Source organism: Lygodium microphyllum, chromosome 10, assembly GCF_053477565.2.
Source record: "Lygodium microphyllum isolate KBCC chromosome 10, Lygodium_microphyllum_v1.1.10, whole genome shotgun sequence".
Lineage (NCBI taxonomy): Eukaryota > Viridiplantae > Streptophyta > Polypodiopsida > Schizaeales > Lygodiaceae > Lygodium > Lygodium microphyllum.
This window is the reverse complement of record NC_141144.1, coordinates 63,894,864-63,920,134: the sequence shown is the minus strand read 5'-3', so window position 1 is coordinate 63,920,134 and position 25,271 is coordinate 63,894,864. Positions and strand designations below refer to the sequence as shown.

Here is a 25,271-nt window from a genome sequence, read left to right as displayed (position 1 = left end):
CAAAGAACAGCAGTAACTTCTATGGCCGAAATTCAAGCTATCCGTCCCCTCCAACCAAAAGATGCAATTCAACGAGCACAACAAGGAGACGACTGTGGAGGAAGAACCGTACAACATGATTTCGGATTTGGTGCTAAATGTAATATTTCCGCACACTGCGTACCGTAAATATTGACTTCCCGCACGTCGTGTAAATCTCGTGCAAAGATTATCACTAGTGCCAGCAGCTAATCTATAACCACACGCGGGAAATGGAGACACTCCACCTTAGGAAAATAAGGCCGGGGATTCAAACCTGCATAGCCGCGGGAAAACAGGCTCTTGGGAAGAGGTCAAGAGGATAAGGTAATTGCAAATTTTTTTATTATCTTCCCCAGCCGATGTGTGGCTGGGGGAAAGGGATGGGCTAGTAAGGGCAGCATGAGGAGGTGGAGGGAGAGAGCCATGCAACGGGCCACGTGGGGAGGTCCCCTCTCCCCCCCTTGGACTATAAGAACCCCCTCTTCGGGGGGGGGGGGGGGGGGGGGGGGGGGGGAAAGGAAGATAAGGCGGCAGAAGACTGTCGTGAAGGAGACGCCCGTGAGGAAGGGTCGCCGTGTGAAGGAGGGGTCCCCGTGTGGAGGGAGGGACGGCTGTGAGATGGGGGGAAGAGGTCGCTGCTGCCCGCCATTAGGGAAGGAGAATGTGGTGGAAGGCTGCCGTGAAGGAAGGGGTGAAGGGGAGGGAAGGTCGCCGTGTTGAAGGAGGACGTTGCTGCCGCCAGGCCGTCGCCGTCGTGAAGCCGCCACGCTGCCGCCACCTCGCATGAAACCGCCAGGCCGCCGCCGTCCTCGCCTCGACCACACCCTTTCCTCCCATGATCGTTGGGACCCCCCCCTAACGTGGATGTGCTGCCAGAAGCTTCTTAGAAGCTTCTCTAGGAAGCTTCTAAGGGGGCTTCTCTAAGCCCCCTTCCCGTGGAGTCCCTTTATAGCCCATTTTACCCCGAGATTTCTAAGTCCCCTTCCCTTGGATCTCACACAAGCCATTCCCTAGGCGGGTTTTAAAGCCCTCCCTTTTGATCCTCAATAAGCCCATTCCGGCCTTTGATGCGAAGGAAGCTACTAAGGCCCTAGGCCCAGTTATTCATAAAAAAAGAAGAGGGGTTTCTCTAGCCCTTCCCACTCGATTTTCCCCCATAAGCCCATTGAAGAGGGTTGCTTAAGGTTTTTTTTTCAAGAACCTTTACCCCAGAATTTTGAAGAAATTAAGTATAAAGGCCTTCCATAAGGCCAAATTCCGCAAGCTAGTATTCTCAAGGATCCAGATTTCGAAAGGGATCTCACGCGTACCAGGAAGAAAAGAGCAAGATCTTGAGGCTGCGTACCAGGGCGAGCAAATTCACCGATTGCGTAAGGGAAAAGGCAACCTGGAAGTCTGTAATTATGTCATAATGGCCCCTAAAAAGTCACAAGACGCGCCTGCGGAAGGATCTTCTCCTAGTATTTACGTGGATATTTTCCGGAGCCCACAAGTCCAGGTTTTATCTATTTGGATTCCACACAGAAGTATTGAATTAATCACGATAACTTCATGGATTAGGAAGCACTCATGCATGTCAAATGCAACTAGTCAAGTTAAATGCAATTGGAAAATGAATTGGCTATTTGAACATTTATTAGAAATAGCTTAAGATATGAAAATTGATCATTGGTACGTTCAATGGAGTTAATGAAAAGAGCATAAGGTGTCTATGCATTTGCAGGACCTTATTAGTAAGTTTCCTTTTGTGCATTCAAAAGTGACGAGCCTAGGACAACTGTTGCCTCATTACAAGGTTGAAATTGTTGAGGTACACCTTTTTACTAGGCATGGAAAGATTAATGGCATGTCACATTTTTAGATAAATCTTCCTTGTAATGATTCATGAGGAAAAGCTAACACCCATAAGATGTTATTCGAAAAGGAATAGAAGGGCACGAAAATGATCTATGGACTTGCAAGTGGCATGACTATTTGATGTAAGTCCTAGTAGGACCTAGGAAAGTTAGTGTCCAGATTATCAGGCATTTTTACCTTACCAAGGAAGGATAGGGTTACTGTGAACCATGTGATGCGTAGAAGCAGTGAATCGCATGTTTACCCGTATTGGTGTAGTTGTAACTATTGTTCTCCATTAGATCTAGTTTATTACCTTTAGGAAAGGTTCATCCTTGTCGCAAGACAAGTATATTGAGTTGTCTAAGTCACCTAAACCTCAAGGGATTCATATGGGCATGGTTCAGTCGATATGATAAGTATCCCAAGTACTAACTAGGGTTTAGTGCGATAGGAATTCGACCTAGTTTTACACTTGTTGCCAAGTTAAAACCCGCAAACCCAAAGATCTTACACACATTCACGAGATGTCGAATCAATTGGATGCTCATGCATAAAATGATCTAAGGTTTTATCCTAAGGATCATTCGTTCAAATGATGAAACTCCGACTGGGTTGGAAATTCCTAGGACCGTGGACCAATATAATTAGGAATGGGTTGGGTAAGAAGACACCCTAAACCCTGCTACTTGCCTGAAGTTAATTCCGTGACCTGAATACGCCATTCAATGGGTGAGATGATCCCGTGGAATAGATACAACACATGAGCAAAAAGTTGCAACATCACATAGACTTGAGATTTGTCCACGGGAGAGTTTTGTCATTTTTTGAAATGATGTTGGCAAGTTATTGCGCTAAGATAACTTACAAAAGGGATGGGTAATCATCCTGTTACATCACTTTTCTTGGGGGAATAATTGCCAAGGAAAAGGAAAGTTAGGTATTTGCCTGGAAGCAATTGACCAATCAATAAATTGAAGCGACATGGTCGCTGGAATCTACCATAACAAAACCTAAAGTATTGGTAGGGTATGACCCTAACCCAAGAATGATAGGAATCTTGCCAAGTTGCAATTGATTCCGGAGCGAATGCGGGTTGCATTCGGAGAAAAGGAGTCACTCCTTAACAGTTTGCCAGCTAAACGACCACTGGAAATTGATTGTGCTTGTAACAGTTTAGAAAGCACTATTTGCATTGTTTGCTCAATGAACTAAAGGATGAAAATATATCTAAAGCTTCAGGTTGAAGCCTGAAGGGAGAGGCAGCTTCAGTTACCCCCGACTGCCTGCCTGACCCTAACCAAGGGGGTTGTTAACCGCGCCGGGAACGTGGACCGAACTCACCGTGAGAGGTCTCTCCGTTGAGTTCTGCTTGGAGCAGGAGGACGCTTGGGTGCCAGGGGGGGCTCTGGCCGTAAATCCCTCGCCTTCCGGGTCTTGCACAAGAGGCTAACGTGACTCGGGATTGGATCTCGAGGCCCGCATACTAGTCTACGGGCGGAAGCTTGGAATAGTGATCCCTGGTGGATTACTGGATAGCCTTCGGGTGGATTATGAATACGCCTACGGGCGAGAACTCCTTGTATTTCAAAGATAAAAGGATAAAATGATAATAAAGAAGTTGTTTGGCATTGTTTTCTTTATGTCCTGTGATAAGATTACGTGAAGGAACCGGTGCATAACAGGGTTAATCAAAGAAGCTGTTTGTATATGTCAAACTAATGTGGTAGGTAATTACATAACTAAAACAAACCGAGGAAAGTGCGGAGGATGGACCATGGGTCCGTCCTATGGATGGGTGGTCCCGGTTAGCCGGGAACTTTTCTCAAAGTCTTCGACGAACAGAGGATGATCGTCATCTCCGAAACAAGTAACGAGAACGATGACTTAGAATTAACTATTACCCGATTCACGCTGTTTTAGGGAAACGGAATGGGACTATGCCTTATGGCAGAGAGGTCGAGCCTTGCATCCCTCTCGTTTCCCATTCTCCTTGAACCAAGTGCAGCGTAAATCCGCTTCGGACCTCGCGTTTCTGCGTAAAGTAGTTCGCTCGGGTCTGACGCTAGTTGTTGCTAGCTAATGACCAAACAGAAAAACCCAAACTCAGGTCGATCCTAAGTGGGAACGGCCAGGATACTTCCGCTACGTGGCAGACGCGGGAAGACCTAGATCGCAAGTCCTGTAACATTCCATGGGAGTGCCGGGCGGAGCTTTCTAGACATCCTTCCCGATGGACTGCTAAGACGTGTCCGGGATGATTCTAGTGGACACGTTACACTAAACGACGCAACAACATTGCAAGATCAATGTATAGGACACATTCAAAGAAACGAGTTCAAGAATTCTTTGGTGATAATCTTTCCGATGCAGATACATCCTCATCTTCCTCTGAAGCTCAAGTTTCATGATTTGTAATAACTTCTCATCAGTATTGACTGACATTGGTGGACATAGTATTTTATTTCTTATTATGGTCTATAAGCCTTATAATCCTTTTCTCTCATTATGGTTAAACCTTGTTTGTTTTTCTGGTCTATAAGCATTGTAATCCTAGTCTCTCATTACGGTTAATTTTTATTGTGATTTGCTATTTTTTTGTTAGTTTTGACCTTCAAATTACCAAATCACTTTGTTTGCTTCATTCGCCTCCGTGTGAATTCAAGGGGCGGCGGCAGTGTGAATACCATTCTACCGCCGTCTCCGTGTGAATTGAAGGGCAGCGGCAGGAGAAAAATGTAAAGTCTTCCACCTGGACAAGGAGTTCCACATCACTCACTTCCGCCGCCCCATTGTGAATCCGCCCTAAGTTTTGTATTCCTTTTCTTGGAATCCTCTCTCGTTGAGCAGGTAGCACGTAGGCTGTAGCCACATCTGTGGTAGGAGAGATTGAGCGACATGGCGGAAGCTAGTGACCATCATCATGATGAGAAGAGGAGGACGAATGGACGCCATCGACCAATGAGCAGACGAGCAAATTCTAGCTGGCACGGCATGACAGCCTCCGAGCTCGAGTATGCATTTTGCGACGAAGGCCAATCGGCTTTTGGTTCACATGATGATCTGGAGGCAGCAGCAGCTCGTGGCCGAGTACGCCGTAAGATAAGCGCAGTAGCCCCAGGAGATGGTAATGACGACGATGGTTTTAATGCTGCCGGACATCAATTATATCACGATGATCATGATGATAATAACCGCCAGCATTCGAGGCCAACTGATAGAGCTGGGCTGGCCCAGTCTTGTAGTCAGGAACTATCGGCAGGCATTAAGCCGGCCAAGTATCTACAGGAGTCACGCTCGGCATCCATTGATCACCTGCGATGGTCGAAGGGGCGGGGTTGGGTCGCAGTGGCAGTGGTAGTGGATGGAGCAAGGTGTGATCAGGGGATCAGAACTAGTGATGAACGAGAAACGGGGGGTCAGGGAAAACCTTGCGATCATCAGGAGAATCCTGCTGGTTCGGTGGGCGCTGATCAAGGGGTCCAGAACTCCGGAACCTCGAAGCACGCGGCGGCCGACGGCAAGCTGCGGAGTTTCGGGTCGCGAGTGAGCTCCACACAGCAGGGCAGCTGTCGGAGGCCAGCTGGACTACGCCAAGGAGCGAGCTGCTCTGTTCTCGGTGGGCAACATCCTGGCCGTCGTCCTGTGCCGCAGCGAGGCCTTCCTGAGGGTAGTCTTCATGCTGGCTGTGGCTCTCCTGAGCTGCCGCACCCCATGGAGCGGGTGCGTCCCTCTCCGGTTGAAGGTGTGGGTGACGGCCCTTCTTCAGAGCCTGGGCGGCATCCACAGCGGCTGCGGGGTTTCTTCCATCGCCTGGCTCGTCTACGCCCTTGTTCTCATGAGGCGTGACACTGCTGTCGCTGCTCCGTTGGCCATCCAGCTCGTTGCGTCAGGCATCCTGGTGCTTTTGCTTGCAAGCTCGCTGGCTGCTTTCCCGGTTCTCCGGCATTTGCACCACAACGTCTTCGAGCGAGTTCACAGGTTTAATATACTGCCAACAGTGAATGCCGTGCAAGATACCATGTTTTAAAATTTCATCATTCAGGCACAATATATATCACAACCCCTTTCCTCCCTACGAAGATCAACAACCGAGTGTCAAGCTAATTGCAATTTTCAAAACGCAAACCATTAAATATTCAGGGCATATTGGCCATGAACTAACATGAAAATCCTTAATGTGTTCATTTCGATTCAGGTTTGCAGGGTGGACCTCCTTAGCATTGGTGTGGGTGTTTATCTTCCTAGTGAACAGCTACGACGCCAACAAGAAAGCCTACGTCCTACAAGCATCCATCTTGCTTTCTCGACAAGAGCTTTGGTTCACATGCGTCATAACTCTTGTCATCATCACACCTTGGCTTTGCCTCCAAAGGGTGCCCATTCAAACATTAGTGCCTTCATCTAGTGTTAGCATTATTAAGTTCCCAGGCAATGGTATCAAACCTGGACTTCTTACTCGGATCAGTTGATCTCCTCTCTCAGAGTGGCATGCCTTTGGGACAATTTCCGATGGACAAGTAGGTCACATGGTGTTGGCAGGTGCAGTGGGAGATTTCACCAATAAGCTAGTCTCCAAGCCTCCCAATCACATCTGGGTGCGCCGTCTCCACTTTGCTGGTCTACCCTACCTTGCCAACATGTTCCACAAAGTTGTCTTTGTCGCAACTGGCTCAAGCATATGCGTATTTCTTTCTTTCCTCTTACAACCAAGTGAAGCACATATCTACCTAATCTGGGTAGCTAAATCCATTGAGAAAACATACGGTGCAGAGCTTATCAATCTAGTGAGGAAGTATCCTACAGAACGCTTGCAAATATGTGACACTGCTACAATGGGTGGTCGACCGAATGTCAAAAACATTATTGTGAGTGCAGCGCAAAAGTGAGGTGCAGAGGTGGTCATTGTCACAAGCAATCCTTCTAGCACGAGGGATGTTGTTGAAGCATGTCATGCCCATAACATACCTGCTTTTGGACCCATTTGGGACTCATAAACATGAACATAGCAATATTTTGGCTCATACTTTGCATTAACATTAGTAGGATCATAGCTCTCATCTTGCACCATCTTCTAGAAGTCTTTTTCAAACTCAAATTGCTATTTCCATACTTAATAAGCTAGTATTCTATAAATGTCTACAAACCTTCCATACTTCACACTTGCAACACTCATCAAAAACAATTTTTACTCCTTCCGTGAGCCAAACTACCATTGCACCAAAATGCTTACTTAGCCAAAATCAAGCTCAAACTTCCTCCTGACATAGTGCAACAAATTAGAAAAATGGTGTAATACTATATATCCTTACACAATTTTGTGAAACTATGCTATACATTTTTGCTTTTGGAGAAAAATTATTGCTTCAAGTCAAATGTATCCAATTATATAGATTCTTGTTTTGGCACTCATTTGATTAATGAGCACCTTGCCTTTGAGTTAGCAGACTCAACCCAAGTACATAGATCCTTGCCTTGTGGCCTAGGTTATTAACATTGGAAAACTAGAAAGAGAGCATATTTAGTATTTGAAACTTAAACTTAGCCTTTCTCCCTCCCTTTATCTCTCTCCTACAACTAATGCAAGAAACATTTAGAGACAAAGAAGCACAACTAGGACTTCCATAGAGTCTAATCTCCACCCATGCATTGATAAAAGGGATCATCTCAATACGTGTATTTTTTAGATTAAAAACGCTTATTCTAAAAATATCCTTTTTTGAAGAAAACAGCAAGCGATCCTAATATGTGTCCTTATCAAAATCAAGTTTTAAACCTTTGTATGGAATATAATAACTAGTGGAGTTTCCTAGGGAAAGTTTCTAATAAAAACAATAATCCACTTGTGCAAAGTTGTATAAATATAAATGATCAATGATACTACAAATATAAACCTATGAACACACCTCCAAAATAAATAATTTAACTCCAACATTAAATATAAATGTTCATAAAACAATTGAGAACCAATTGAATGGTTAGCTTCTAGCCATACAAATATTTCCAATATAGCTATAACACATCAACCTACACACAAATATGTTAGTGTGAGAATTAGTAAAAGCAATCACTTTTATCAGCACTAAATTATGAATAATACAAAAATGTTAGTGTGAGAATCAATGAAGTGAAATACTTTTATCAACACGAAGTTATGATTAATATAAATTAGTTGGTGGAAACCATAAATAGTCAAATGATACTCAACCACTACTTGACTACAAAGATATGTGCATAATGATGGAAAAACATGTAAGTCCTATTTTCCAGGTTTGTTGCTAGATATACTCAAGTTTGGGACATCTAAAATCAAGTCAAACTAAGCCTGGCACTAAAGTTGCTACACCTTTCCAGTGCTCCTAAGTATCTTTAATGTGTAAATCAAAAAGAGTTTTCTCTGCCACAACTGAGTGTGTGCCTACATTTCAAATCTGAGTGTGTGCCTGCATTTCAAATCGATAACATTGCATGATCTCTATCTTGTGAACAACATATCTATGATAACGTTGCATGATCCATATCTTTTGGAATAAAACACATCCATGCATGGACAAGGACTACATTTTTAGGTTAATACATTTGAATGATCCCTATCTTCAACAAAAATTGCATCTGCATAGTATGTAGATATGATTTGAGAAATGTTACCCTTTAATACATCTTAGTATCTCAACTACCCTAATGATATCATTACTTGGCAACAACCCTCCCATGCCAGGAAATGAACATGAAACCAAGGTAGAAGCGTGCAAAATCTATGCACATGACTGAGCCATTAATCTCAAAACTGAAAAGAAACCATAAATCTTCCACTTAATAATGAACCGATTCGTTATCTTCATCATCTTCATCCATAGCTTCAACCATTATACAAGAACAAAAGGGAAAAGAAGAATTTCTGCACAAAAGATAGAGGAGAGAGGACAACTTTTTGCACCACCAAAAAGAGAATGTGAATTCGACAAGAGAGGGAAGGGAAAGCGGCACATAACCACTAGTGCACTCCACCCCACCTCTTCCCCAAAAAGCACACCCCTTCGTATTTTTATTATTTCTTTGAAACTTTGATACATTTGATATTATAAGACCTTTGGCCTTTAATTTTGAGTATTCTGACCCTTCACAAATGCATGCACGTAACACTTTTGTGTATATCATTTATTTATGATGGATGTGGATGTGGATGTGGCCCCCTCATGTAAGTGTGTATTTTAGTGATTTTGAAACAATGTAAATGTTGTTCTCTTGACAAAAAATGAAAATATGATGCATGCTTGGATTCTTTTGTGCCTTGTTTTTATGCTTCTTTTGGGTGTCATCATATTCCTCCCACACTGAAACGTGAAGCGTCCTCGCGAACCTTGTCAAAGAAGAACCATTGTCTAACACAAACAACTTCCAAAATTGTTAGTAAAACAGCTTTGATCATAAGGATGAGGCCTAGCCATGGTAGGGTATGGGACTCCAAATCCATGACCACCAGAGTAAGGAAACTCCTACCTCAAATACTCCCACACTGAAAATATTTACTAGTCTTCAAAGGATAGAGTTCTGCCTTTCACAATGATCACAACAACAGCTTCTTTGTCCAATGTAGAAAGGAAAAAGACTCCATCATGCAGGCCCAAGGATACTTTGGGAATAGGGCTTGGTTGTTCCTTTTGAGATAAGCTTAGTTTTTATTTTTATTTTTTTTATTTTTTATTTTTTTTGAAGAGTGTATTTAAAAAAAAAAGGTTATTCTTTCTTGCACTTCCTTATGGTTGTTGCCAATTTGAGATGAAGGAAAGGGAAAGTTAGGAATGGTGACGGACAAGGGAATTTGGAGAGAATGAAAGGGGGAAAATATTGGGGATCCTACTCTTCAGTGTGGGAGGAATATATTGGCAAGGATGGAGAGGTGAAGAGTAGGGAAAGGCCACCATAGAGGAGGATGAAGATGGTGCCATGGTGGAGACTCGAGAGAAATAGTGTAGTATTGCTAAGTTTGAGAGAGGGGGATGAAGGGACTATGAAAGGACATGGAGGTACTTTCAAGGGGTCTCAAAGGGATTGAGCTTAGAGATTCATTTGAGAGGCAATATAGAATAGGACCATGCATTTGTTTTGTTCTTTTAAAAGTGTTTTAGTAAATTAAATATATTATTTGTTTTTTTTCATTAAAAGTTAAGGGTTAGGGCATTTGGTACTTCATTAGGGTTGAGGGAAAAGAAGGATGGGATTTGTTGCAGCCTCGACGCCTTGCCAAGGAGCATCCTCTTCCTCCGTATTCTCTACCTTCGCAAGACCACAATGCAATGACGACGCCTTGTACTTCTTGGTGGTTGAGGGCATTCTCTCTCTCTCTCCCTCGATATCTGATTTTGTGCTAATTGTTGGGTTTTGTGGGATGATGAGACGACAGAACAAGAGCAGAGCATAGAGAGCTTTCTCATGGCATCCATGGGCACAACTGCAAAGTTAGGGTTGTCTGTATGGATCGGTGAAGGAGTCAAGGGAGGACTGTGAAATCTCGTGCTCGTTGATTTCTCGATTCTGCATTTCACCATCCTCAACCTCTTACATGCTCTCTCTTTGTATCTCTGTATCCGTGTGGTGCTTGTTCTTCTTGTGGAAAGCCAAGACATGCAAAATTCTATCGCTCCCCCATTGTGAAGTACATAATACATTTTCGAATATGCTGCTACTGCCTTTGTTGCTTTGCGGTTGAAAGGGAGGCATAGATGTAGGGTGTCAACGAAGGGGAGAAGGCAACACCGTGGACTAAGAGAGGAGTAGCCATTGAAGGACTGAACTATCTATTCTTCAACATCTTCTTCTTCTTCATAATGAGAGCAAGGCGGCAGGGGAGGAATGTGTAGCAGGCATCCAGGAGGAAGGCGGGCAGCATGACCAGGTTTGCTGATGCTGATGAAGATAATAATGCCACTAGAGTGGGTGCAGCATGTCAATCCATATGTGCGATGGGGCCAATGGCAAAGGGAGGGTGATTCCTCCTCCTCCTCCTCCTCCTCCTCCCCCCTCTCTTTTGTGTCTCTGTTCTAGTGTCGCAACGTCTTCCTCGTAGCTTTTCCATCCGATTTTTCCTTGTTGGCCACTTTGGCATCTTTGTTCAAATTAGACATTTGTTTCCACCCACCTTCGATTTGTGGCCCCCTTTTTTTTTCTCTCTCTGCATGCCTTCCCCTGTTTTCCCCCTCTCTCCTGCCGCCCCCTTTCTTTCATCCCGATCGATGAATCTTAGCACGACTTGAAAGCATGGACTTGCTTTATCGTCTTATTTGTCATTTTGCTTGTGAATAACCATGGACAGAGAAGACCTAGCTCCCTTGACTCTGATGTCAAGCTCGTCAAACCGGCCACAGCTAAACGTACCTCTTCAATAGCTCCAAATCGAGGTGGAAGGATGGCTTGTTTGATTACAGTGCCCTTTTCAAGATCACATTCACGTTCCTTCCCTCACTACTTCTCTCTCTAACTCTCTCTCTTCCTTCCATCTTCTTCCTTTTCATATGAGATGGTTCAATTAGCACGCGCACAAGAGAACGGAATGTGGTACTGTTATCTACCAAACCCACTCTTGTAATGGAAGCTCATAGGCTCCCACGCTGCTCCTTCTTCTTCTTCTTCTTCTTCTCTTCTGTGCAGAAAGCATCAAGGTCGTGAAGAAGAAAACAAAGCACATTGCTTGATGGTTTCTAGGAGGAAGGTACGGTTTGGAATTGAGAGATAAAACTTTCACGCTCTCGCTCTCTGTTCTCTTCAATAGTGAACAGCTTGCCCAATCGAGCAAGTGGGGGATGGTAGAATTTTGCACGTCCTGCTGCTCAAGGGCATTCCAGTTCTTTGAGTGACATTCTGGTTCAAGCCCTTCCCTTTCCTTCTCCATCACACTTCCCACCCCCTCTCTTATTCTTCTTCTATCCCTTTTTCCTTTCTTCTTAGAGGTATGTAGGCTACTCTTTTTTTTTTTGCTAGGTATCAAAGTTGCTGGTTTTTTTTAACCAGCTTTTGTGGATGCGCCTTAGAAGGGAGCCAAACTCTCCCTTCCCTCGTTGAAGACGAAGGAGAAGGGAGCACAAGGGTAGATCCATCATGATCAGTAGAGAAGGAAGCCTGAGGGGATGTCAAGGAGATCCGTGACACAACGGTAGAGGAGAGAGCCAGCGATAAGAAGGTTTTCCATCAAGGCACATCTTCTTCTTCTTCTTCAGAAAAATAAATGATGCTATTACAAATGTTGTCACAGCTTCTAGTGATCTTAACAACAAAATATGGCATCATTTCTTTATTCACTTTGATTTTTCTAAGCTTGTTAATCTTTATCAGTGTGACCTTGTTTAAGGTCAAATTTAAAGCTCGTCCTCACGTGCGTATTCATGAATATTGTGCACTTGGAAAGAATTTTTCCAAAACCTTTTTCATTTCCACCACGACTCATTCAAGAGATTTACTTGATCTTATTCAGAGTGATATTTGTAGACAGTTTCTCCATCGAAATCTCATATATCGGTATTTTATGACTTTTATTGATGACTTCTCAAGATACACCACCGTTTTTCTCTTGCAACACAAATTCGAAGCTTTATTATCTTTTAAGAAATATCAAAAGGCTACAGAACTTCATACTGGTCGTCACATATCAAGAAACTTCACAATGATAGTGGTGGGAAATACATTTCAGATGATTTTGATTATTAGTGTAATAATTAGGGTATTCATCTTGAATATACTATTCCCTACTCTCCTCAATGGAATGGTATTCTTGAACAGAAAAATAAGACTATCCTCAATGACATGCAATGTATACTGATTCATTCTAACTTATCTCAATGTTTTTGGGTTGAAGCAATCTTAATAGTAGCATTTGTGCAAAATGATATTTCTATGATTGGTCCTTCTGGTAAAATACCAATTACTTCTTGGATAGGAGAAACCATTCTTTTTGCTACAAATTTTCTTGGACAATGTCTTAGTTCTCTGTGCCTTAAACATTGGTCTACAGTAGCTAAATGAGTTTTGAAGTATTTGAAAAGGCACTAAAGATTTTGGGTTAATTTATTAGTACCAACAAAACTTTGATTTTCTACATTCACTTCAAATTTGGTGTTATATAGATGTAGATTGGGCAAGCTCTCACTCATCTATGGATTCTACAAGAGAAAATTGTTTCTTTATCAATGGTTATCTTGTTTCTTGGACTAGGATGAAACAACGTTGTGTTGGTGTTTCCACTATGGAGGTTGAATATGTAGTTGCATCTTTAGTAGTGGCTCATGAGTTAGTATGGCTTCGACAAGCTCTATTAGATATTGGCCATCCTCCTCTCTCCAGCACACCACTTCAATATGATAACCAAAGTGCTGTTAGTCTTGCTAAAGACTATAATGAACATGACAAGTCTAAACATATTGCAATGCATTATCATTATGTTCAATATCAAGTAAAGAAAGGCACAATCATGTTTGATATATTCACTAAAGGACTCAATGAAGCACACTTCATTTTGCTACGCTCGAAACTTGGAGTTGTCTCAACTTAAATCTTTGGGAATTAATTTACAATAACATTGTAGTGACCCTGTACATACTCTTGGTAGGTACCATACACTTCACACATGCACATACACCTCCAAACCTCTTGGTCATCTCTATACATACATATTTAGTTTCACTTCACATATACAGATTCAATTTACATGCACACAATAATCCTTCTTAAACATGTTTGTGCATTTGTATATAGGAGCTTGGGTTTCTCCCTTGTGCTCCCTAATGGTTTTTTCATCCGCAGCTACTAGAGATCTTTATTTGAGTGGGGGTGTTGGAGCTATATATAGCTCACCCTATCTAGACTAGGTCTCACACACACACATATATATATATATAGATTGTGATCAATATGAAATAGTCTTTGGGAGTGTACATGGTCTCTCTCTCTCTCTCACATGTCTCTATATATCTTCTCTCGCTACATCTCAACAAGATAAAGCCTAGAAAGTTGTAGCTCAAGTTAGATTGCGATCAAGTTAAAAGATCAAATGTGTCCATCAATAATTATGCATTAAAGATTAAAAGTATTGTGGAAGAAATTGGATCTATCAGCATAGCAATTAATGATGATGATATTATGCAAGCATGTTTAGATGGACTTGGAGATGAGTACAAGAGGTTCAGGTCATTTATGAATATGAGGGATGATATCTCTCACTTTGCATATCTCATTTCTATGTTGATACTTGAGGAGAAGAACATTAGCTTATATTCCTCTTTTTTCCAAAGTAAGTGCAAGGCTAAACATGTGTTTTACTTTACTAATAGAGATGGAGATTGTGGCTAAGGCCATGGTGGTATTTGCTATCAAAGTTATAGAGCATAACAAAATAGGCACAATAAAATTTTATGAAATGTAGGAAATTCATTGATATTTCCCATATATGTATCCATGTATTTCATACATATAACTAAGGAGTCAAATTCCCTACATCTACTAGTAGGGAATTACACATCAAAAGAGAAAATTTCCTACATTCTTTCAAAATTCCCTATATAAGAGAATAGGATAATCTGATTTTCCACTTCTAATAGTAGGGAATTATACATCATTGTAGTGAATTCCTATGTTCTCTCGAAATTTCTTGTATAAGAGAATGTAAGAATGTCACTTTTCACTTCTAATGGTAGGGAATTATATGTATGTATGAAGAATTGCCTACATTCTCTCAAAATTTTCTATATAGGAGAATATACGAAATTCAAGCATTGCTCTAGGTATTTGAGATCTATCTTATTAACAAAATTATAAATTTGTTAAAGTTGGAATTGACCATAGGGAGGTGTCTTTTATAGATTAGTTGTAAGTTATAAATTCTAATGAGGATTAGTTGTAAGTTATTTTATTAGTATTACTCAATGGAATTTGGTTCCTTTTTTTATAGAAAATGTTTTGATTGAGTAAATTGACTATGTTAGTTCTTAATAAGAGTTAATGTAAAAAAGACTCGTTACCTTCCTTAATTATAGTGAGTTAAAATATTTTAGGCTAAGATAGGTTCATATAATTTTTATTTTTAGTATGAAATAGAAATAAGCCAAAATGCTTCAACTATTACCTAGGTGCTTAAAGGTAACCTTCAAGACTTGGTCATTTTTCCTAAGTGCAGTAGAGCCAAAGCGTTGCTTTATATTTTTAAACATAATATCTATTGGAAATTTATTTTCCTTCTTTATGAAAACCTTGTTCCTAATGGTCCAAATGAGTTTTAGAACAATGGCTCTTACTACTTTCCAAAGCTTTAAGGACTCCTCATCTAGGGATCCTTTATCAACAAAACGAGGCTATGTGCATCCTAATGGTATTATTTAGCCCAACAAGATGGGTCCATTCTCTCACTCCTTCTGACAATCTCCTTGCCTCCACATAGTGCCAAAAGTGATGGGTGACTATCTCACTGTGTGCAATACAAAGGAGTCGTCAATCATTGATTTTCATGAATTCAGGAATCTTAACCTTAGTAAATATCTTTTTAGCACCTAGTTTCCATAGCATTAAGTTCAATAGTTGGTGTCACCTTTCAATTTCTTAGTAGATTTACATGACTATTACAAGCTAGACTCGAATTATATTGTAAGCCTTGTCTATTAATTTATGTAGATGATTGGAAAGCCTCACTAGGATGCAATTAAATGAATATTGAGGTTTGTAAAATCCATTTTACGTTATGGACTTTTTCATGAGGCAGCTAAGGGTATACAAGTATTTGGATACATAGATGTAGATTGGACTAGTAGCATAGATAGAAGATCTACCAGTGGATTCATGTTTTACCTTAGTAGTGTAGTAATTATGTGGAGTAGCAAAAAGTAACCTACCATTATTTTATCAAGTACAGAGGTGCTACTATGGCATCATGTGAGGTGGTATTGCTGCAAAAATTATTGGGTGATTTGGATGTGTAGGGAGATGGTCCAATTGTCATTCACTTGGATAACATGAGCAACATATAATTAGCTAAAAACCTAGTGTTCCAAGCTAAGACAAAACACGTTGAGGTGCATTACTATTTTGTAAGGGAGAAGGTACTTATAGGCACGAGAGATTCACTAGTAGTAATAAGGAGACGTCACCTGGGTACAAGAAATATATGAAAATACCCCTTATCTATCCCCTAGTTAAGGGACCTTACCTTATAAAATGTACCTTTCTTCCCTTAAATAACCCTGCTCCCTTACACTCACGTGGTACTATATGGTAAACCTTAGTGGATTCCTCGGGCATTATGTAACCATTGGGATTGATTTGCCATGTTTTTTGTAGCACCAAAGTCAATAATAAAAAGAGATGCATCACAAACATGACGTATCCTTTCCGGAGGAGGAGAGATAGAAAAACTTACACAATTTGCATCTTTAGTATTGTTGTCATGTGTGGTAGTATATGCTCTATTATGATCTAAATCAAAACTCTTCTTGAAAGATAAATGGGTTGGATGATTAGTTTTCTTGCATTAGTCACAAGGAGAATAATCTTTGGGTACAATTGGTTGTTTATTTGTAATACCATGTTCTTCATCATATTGTTAAGCCCAACATCATTTGTAGTGTGACCATTTCTATTGCAATGAGAACAATGTCTATTAGGAAACTTGAGACGAGAGAAGCTACCACCATGATGACTTCTATATGTAAAGCATGGAAAGGGACACCTTTGAGAGCAAGTAAAGCTTAGTCAATTTGTTTCTGAATGTGCGTCATCTTATGAGATCATAGCTATTTCTTGATTTATGTGTCATCATTTACGTTGTTGTGAATATTCGATCAAATATATACAAGCTTGATTAAAATTATTTCCATGTTTGTCAGTTTCACAAAAAGCTGTTGTCCTATTTGTTTTCATGTTTCAAGTCCAATTTACTTGAATTGATATAACTATTGACACAAAACTCCAAATTGAGCACCAGTTTGCTAGGAAGAGAGATTGTGAGAAAGGTGTTTCCGTAAGAGTTTCCCAAATAGAAACTTTTAGGGTGTCCAAGAAGCAAGACATGTTTACAATTCAACATATCTACAATCTAAATGATGATCAAGTGACCTTCTTCTATGCTTAAATTTCATAATATAATATGCTCATAACATACACAATACATCAAATTTAAGTATGAAAAGAACATGAATCAAGAGTTGAAGAGGTACAACATAGGTATACTTCTTGATTGTCTTCTTCAAGGAATTGGTATAGTCGATTATGAAAGCTATGATACCATGTTGAGATGTAGAGAGAAAATATATGTAGAGATGAGAGAGAGAGAGAGAGAAGAAACACACCATGTACACTTCCAAAGACTATCTCATTTTGATCACAATCTTCATATATATATGCGAGACCTAGCCTAGATAGGGTGAGCTATATATAGCTCGAAAAATGTTTATCTCCAACAACCTTTCTAATTTTTTTCATGCAATAGTGATGATTCAAATTCGTAAAAATAGATCATCATACTATCTCTGACAATCACTCATGGATAGGGAATGAGTTACTTTACTTTGTGTTTACTCCTAATCCTTCTTATCTTAGCCTTCATATGTAATTCGAAACACCTTTGACCTTCAAGAAAATTGCCATCTGTTAACTATTTTAATGAAAGAACCTAAATAAAGAGAAGAATAAGAAAGCCATAGAACTTTTGAAAAGCTTATTAATGGTTTTTGGTAGAAACCATGTGATGTATCAAAAGTTCAGCTATCTCCCATGCAGATTGTAATTTCATTTAAAGCACTAGCATGGATATACTAATTAGGTGCATAAAGAAGACTAGTCTATGGTGAAAAGATGGGTGTAATGCCCAAGGGTCAAGAGGAAATCCTAACATTGGAAAATGTGTATAAAAAGATTGAAGGATAATGGAAATGGCTATTCTTGTGTGTGCCAATTTTTCCCTTGCCTTGTTGGCTTCTCATTGTGAGAGAGAGCAAGTGAGGAAGTGAGAAAGAGAGTGTGTGAGTAAGAGTACCTGACTAGGTTGTGAAGCTCTTCCTTTGTCTTCTCCAAGATCTACCGTCCATGTAACAAGGTACCCCAATGGAGTATAAATACAAGTGGCAAGGCCCTTGTACACTTTTTTACCCGATCTTGCACCTTAATTATCCTACCATTTTACAACTATTTCTAAGTCTTCTCTCTTATTTTTCATGCTTTTTCCTTTCTCTTGTTATTTGGAAGAGGATACTAAGCGAGGAGAGCCATTTGTCAGGCGTGCAAGTTTATTTTTGTGTTCTATTGACATTGCACTAGACAAAGCAAGGATGCATTTTTGATGTGCTTGAGTTCCTCTCTTCATGCCACATCATGGACCGTAGGATGTGTGATGCAAAAGATATTCAAGGATCCCCAAATGTGGACACACGAAAGAGGAAAATAAAACGATTCTCTTCAGGGTGGTCAAGGGGTTCAATTTGTGCTGCCTATGCTCCTAAAATTCTATGTACTTCTTCTTCATTCTCAACAACAAGTGTGGGAATGCCTAAGAACTCTCTTGGCAAAGGTAACTCACCATTGAGAGTTCTTGGATTGTCACAAATCACAGAGGTTTCTCCTTTAGAAATGCTCCTAGAATTTCTTCTTTAGAATGGCATAGAGTTATCTTACTATGTGATTGCAAAGGATATTCTAAAACCTAATTGGGATATTGATCATGTGGCAAGTTCTTGTAAAAAGTTTTGTGTGGAGGACTTTGATAAGTTTGAAAGTCTAGCATTACTGTGGTTGAAAAGAATACAAATGAATATTTTTATATAACTATTGGGACCTCACTTTCAAAGAAGTCACTATTTACAAGGAAGTGTGGAGCTCATTCTAAGAAATGCAAGCTTATGTTGAAAGAAAATGAATTTATTGTATATTTTCTTGTTAAATATCCAATTGAATCTTACGAACAACAATTGGAGGGAGCAAAATCTTATAGCATCTACCTTTTGGATGAGATGGCAAATAAAAAGGATTTAGAGGAATGTTTGGACCCTCAACAAAATAAGCATATATTGTTGATAAACTAGTGTCACCCAATTCAAAGCTATGGGTGTAATTAAAGAAAGCCATGTAAATGTAGATATTGTGTCTCACTCCCCTTCTTTTATACTATCCATTCCCTTCCAAATTTCCTATTAAGAAAAAGGAATATATACTACTATCAAGCATCCAAAGGCTTTAATCTTAGGGAGGATTATTTTTTAGTAACCATTACAGAGGCTCTTGATGGTGCAAATGGCATAGTTGATGTTGAAAATGAATCCAATGAAGAGTTACTTAAACTATATACTGAAATTACATATGACAAGTTTATTGATGCAGGGGAATCCCTTTCTTTTGTTTCAAAAAGGCAAATGATACGGAGAAAGAGTTGGGGATTACTGATGTGAGGAGTTTAACTATCTTCAAGACGGACTTAGAATTTCCAATTTTGGAAGAGAGCAGTTAGAGTATGTTAAAGAATTGCAAGATACCAATGAGACATCATCATCAATTAATAAATGGAAACCAACTAAGCTAGAGCATGATGAAAACCAATTTGTACTATTATCTCAAATTTTGTAAGATACATTGATATGTTTAATTTTGACTTTTGTTTGATATTCGTATTTAATTTTGCAGTTGGAGATTGAAGATTCTGATAACTTCTTAGGACAAGATCACAAAGGGTTGAGAGTTGGTGGTAGTTCATTGGAAGATGTTGCACTTGGCCATTACTTTGCCAGGATTGATCCTCATCTTTTCTTAGTATTCCATAACATCTTCTCAAAGGAAGCAACATGGCCTATATTATATATTAAGGAACTTACAAGGCTACTTGGTTTCTCTTGGTTACAGTATAATGCACACAAGGTGATGTTTTTAGAGAAGATAATAGCAATTAGGATTTATAGTTAGAGTAATAATTTCTCTACTTCAAAAGCATGATACTTTTTGGCCCTCTCATCTTATTCTTTAGTGGCAAATCAAAATAATATAAAATCCATAGTTGGCTACAAGAGAATAAAATGTGTATATTATAGAGGGAAGATCCCTAAGGATGAAGATATAAAAGCTCTTGAGAGATAGCTTAATACTTTTCTATCTTGAAGAATATAATGAAATCTCATGTTTCATTGTCATGTTTAGTATTCGTTCTTTAAAATTGTTGTCCAAAAAAGCAATTGAATATCTCCTCAAGAGCATTTCTTTTCCTAACTCCTCCTCCATGTTGTCTTGTGCTTTGAAAAAAACTTGTACATGCTTGATAATGAGATTTTTTCATGCCTTGGCCACTATAAGTTCTAGGGGGCCTTACTTATCCACAAAGTAAGGGCCATATGAAAGATATTCTACAAATACAAGAGAGTAACAATCATTTTACACCATTGGAAAATTTATCAAAGAAAACTTGGATTAAATATTCTCTCTTACCAAATAAAACGTGATATCCTTTTCTCCCCATGCCACCTTTATTGCTTAAACAAGATTTGTAATCAAACATTTGAACTCTTCTGGATATATATATGTTGTATTTTGTTACTTGAGGAGCTTTAGAAAAACATTGAGGTGTCTCCAACTCTCCATCCTTAGAGATGCAAATCGCAGTATGCTTCCAACGTTTATGGTTATCCCACAAAACTCTCTCTAATACTCCCAAGTAATACTCACCTATTTTGTTATATGGTTTTCTAAAAAGCCTCTGGTTTTTTAGCCTCCCATAGAAACATCATCCAAGACATCTCTTGTTTTTCTTGAAAGTGTTGGATCTTTTCTTAAGTGAACTTGACCTCCATGAAAATCCATGTTTGAGAGTAATGTCTCACATTTTTCAATACACTTATATGATAAAGAGAAGGGCTTAATCAATATGCATAGTCGAGATGAAACCTAAGATGTTTGTCAATTATTCTAATCTCTAGATGCAAAGTACAAATATGAATTTTTTTAAGAGAAATTGAAAGAATGGGATCCCATATGTTTTCTATGTTTCTAAATTTACTCAAATCTATAGAGTCTCTAGTTGGGGCTCTCCTTGTGGGGTGCAATCTGCTCCAATCTTTAGATCCAACACTTTCATGCAATAAATAAAAGGATATTCTACATTTTTTACATTGCATATTTCAAGCATATATTTGATACTTTTTAAGTTAGCGCTCATATACCATTCAACATTAAAATTACAACCCCATCAACGACCAACATTTCTACTTCACTTTGAGGCTTAGTAATGTTTGAAATACATGTATGAGTAAATAACATTTTCAATGTTTGATGTTTCTCAATTGGTACTTGAGTTGCACCAACCCACCAAATCTCCATCTTGGACTAAAACTTATGCACTGGTGCTTGACCCCCAACATTGTTGTCCAATACCCTATTCATGATGCAAATACTAACTCTTTCCATCTTTTATCCTTTTTGAATTTGTGCTTCATCTAACTTCAAAAAAAAAATTCAAAACACCATGGCATTCCTCTATTGTGATTTTATAAATGTGGACCATTGCAATCTGCACTTTTCTTAGATCAACCCATATATTGTTAAGTGCATTGTATTCAAAACAATAGATTTTCCTTTTGGCTTTTCATATGACATAGACCCTTCAATATGGATGTATTTCCCAAAAACATGTGGAATCTTACGATTCATAGCAGTCCTTGCAACCGATATTGCAAGGGCTCGAGGCAACCCAAAAATATATGTATTCTATTACATTTATGATTTTTAAACCATAATCTAGAGATAGCATGATAATCTTTTCAACTAATACCCACAGTATCACATGTTTTTATAATTTCATTTGATTTTATTGTGTCTTTTAAGTCCTTTACCAATTCTTTGAGGGTTGGACCTCTCAAATCCACATTCTAAGGTGACTGAAGAATCCTCAAAATATCTTTCTTATTCATGGTCTCTCTTGAAATATTGATTCTCTCCTTAATATCTTGGATATTAATGCCGATATGTTAGAGATATATTTCCTTACACGATTTAGTCTTCTTTTCTTTACTCCCACACACAAGCTAGTTATAATTTTTAATGGTCTCTTTCTCTATCAAAATCCTACTAGAGTTTCCTTTAAGCATGTTAGATTGTCTTGCAATGAATTATTAGCATTTTCCAAGATGTCAATCTTATCCATTAGCTAAAAAATTCTTGTTTGTGGAATTAATAATGCTTATTTTATTTATTGCATTTGAGCCATGTATGAACAAGATATAGAGCATATAACCTTGTACAATAGCCAAGCATCCCATTATAAGCTTATCCAACATATCTTATGTAGTCATGAATATTGAAAAAAAGAGGATTTTTACCTATAGAAGGGTTGTTGGGATAAATATTTCCATCCACCCACAAATCTATATGCTTCTTTCCTTATATCCACAATCTATTAGGCTGCATCTCATTTTTTAGTACTTGATGATTTATACCTCTCTAAGATGTATAAATTGGATCTATCTGAATGGTAAGTCTGTACGTGGATGTGCTTGAATCTAAATTATTTGAAGAGCTATTGCTAAAAATTTTGGCAAATCAATCACAAATGAATGTCACAAGAAAGTAAGTGCAAAGAAGAGAATACTGATAGAGAATGGCCAAAGAGAATGGTGATAGAGAATTTGATGGTTTCATTCTTCCAAACTCTCAACTAATTAGTAACTTAATCATTTTCTTACAAGTGCCTTTTTTAAAGCATTTTTGGTTGTAATGCCTTTGCTATGGAATGGGGAGTATTTGCATATATTGTCATGTCATTTGGGTTGAATAAGTGCATGTGCAACTTTTTAAAGACTCATGTGCACGAGTTTTAAAGACAGGTTTTAAAGGAAGTGGCTTGAGGTGTTCATAGATGATCTTTGTGCTCAATTATGCCATAATTACTCGACTAATTTATAATCTACTAGTTAGTTGGGCATGTACTAAGGAGTACCAAGCCTTCTATGAAGCATTGAAGAAGGCTCACATGATAGCACCCATTTTAAGGTCCCTAGACTAGACAATCACATTTCATGTACACATTCACACTTCCAAGATTGCAATTGGAGTAGTGTTACACTAGCCTAGTAATGACAACATGGATTTTCTTGTGAGGTTTGCCAGCTAACAACTCAGTCAGATTGAGGTGAATTATTCAATCATAAAACACAAAATCTTAGCAATGGTTTACATTGTAAAGAGGTTTTGACATTATCTTCTTTCTACGCACTTAACTTTTTTTGTGGACCATCAAGCTTTGCTTTATCTTGTGAGCAAACCTTGTGCTACTAGATGCATTGCTTATTGTCTTCTCTTGTTATTGAAATTCAATTTTTATGTTGTTGAATGGAAAGAAAAAAACAACTTCATTGTGAACACTATATTAGGAAATTTGGGAGTTCTCATATAGTTAATATTTGGCCACATGATCAAATATTATCCCCTTACTTGAAAGTGGAGTCTACCCTAATTACTATATATCTTGTCTTTCCAAGTCCCAATTTGGGAGAATTTCTAATCTAGTTAATATTTGGCCACATGATCAAACCTTATCCCCTTACTTGAAAGTGGAGTCTACCCTAATTACTATATATCTTATCTTTCCAAGTCCCAATTTGAAGCATGGTATAATATTTAGTTACATAACCGATTCCCAAACTGTTTAATATGGTGTTTGTGGACTATTAATCATGAGTGACTATTTAACTCCCTGATTCTCACATATTCCATATTCATAAATAATCTCGACTCTTCAAGGTCAACTTAATGCCTTAGTAGGATAACAACATAGTTCAAATCCTTGAAAAATGTCTATCAGAATGACCAATGGAGAAAGAATGACTCACGTACATCATAATTAAAACCTAACCTTACCAATTGATTGTTGGCCAATTATATATCACTAGAGGATACTTTGACACAACCTCTACAATCAGAAAAGTGCATTAATTTGTAGGTATGGTGGCCCACTCTTTTTAAAGATGGTGTGTGATTTGTCAAGCATTGTAATGAGTATCAATGGATAAAATGGAACTTATACTAGTGATCAGACGCCAACCCTTCCAGAAGTGGACTATAGACTTGATGGAACTTATGAGCCCAGGTACACAATATTTGTAGGCTCGGTACAACATCATGGCCATGCGTGACTAAGTGGGCCAAGGCAAGGGCGCTACCCATAAAAATGATATGAGAACCATTTCTCATTTCTCTAGGAGAAAATAATTTCATGATTTCGATACCCAATTATGATTGTTATGATCATGGTTGTACTTTCTCAATGAGGTGATTGAGCATCTCTTGTCCATGTTCTTGATTATCCATTAAAAATCCAACCCCTATATCTAGATTAATAAGAAAGCTACACTCTAGAGTTTTTCACACAGTGTGCCCGTAGCAACACGACAACATGCCGAAACAAAGGTACAAAATCATTTCACACATGAATTAGAAAGCATACTTTGAACTTTATAAGAAAAAAAGTACTCATGAATAGTTGTGTGTTGCTTTAGAGGAAAGAGAACAAAGTGAATGAGAAGCTCATTCTTTGGTGTGTGGCTAAAGTGGTTTTCTTCTTCTTCTCTTTTCCTTTCCTTTGTTCTTGCTTTCTTGTGTGTGCTTGGGGCTTTCGCTTCTCTTGTCTCACGCAGGACTATGGAGGATGGAGCTGAAAGGAGGAGGCTTGAGGTTGCTTGAGCTCGCATCTTGAATCATGGAGCTATTGGCTTTCTTGAGGGAGGAGGCTACTCATTGAGGCATCAAGGTAAGGTCATTACACCCATGTGGGATCAAAAGCACATCGACTAAGTGAGAGATAGCTATTTGTGCTTGCTTGAAGCAATGAGCGGTCCGTGGGTCTTGATGGTTGAGTGTGAGCTCCCACTTCATTGTTCTATATAGTTCTATGAGTTATCATCATCGATATTGTAATTATTTGAATATTTAATCGATGACTCTTTCTTCCTAGCATCTCATGATATATGTGTTTTGGTGATAATTCTATACTCAATGTATAATTTCTCTATCGAACATTGTTCTAAAAAACATGGGGCTGGAAGGATGGAAGGATAGCATGCCCTACCATTTCTTTTTTATCTGTAACCATTGTTATTTATCATCACAAACTTAGTGCACATGTTGCTATTTGCATCGATAAATACATCGAGAGGCATCATTATTTATGTCATTGCAAATAGTGAAATATTTGTAGGGACGCATATACTAACGATTTTTGTGACAATGGGGGTAAATTTTTAACAAATATCTACATTTCTTTAGACATCGTATATGGCATGTATCTTGTAGTGCAATTTCTATATTGACATCCAAGAAAAGAGTGGTAGAAGATGCTCCTCATATAGTATGATAAGATATTTGAGTCTTATGATAAGGAGACATAGGTAATTGTATGTCATAATGAAGGTACG

At 38.9% G+C, this 25,271-nt stretch overlaps 1 pseudogene; it reads left to right on the top strand.

Moving 5' to 3' along the window:
- The first annotated feature begins 4,755 nt into the window (after positions 1–4,755).
- LOC148030095 (adenylate-forming reductase 06235-like) lies at positions 4,756–6,854 on the top strand (annotated as a pseudogene).
- Positions 6,855–25,271: the final 18,417 nt, after the last annotated feature.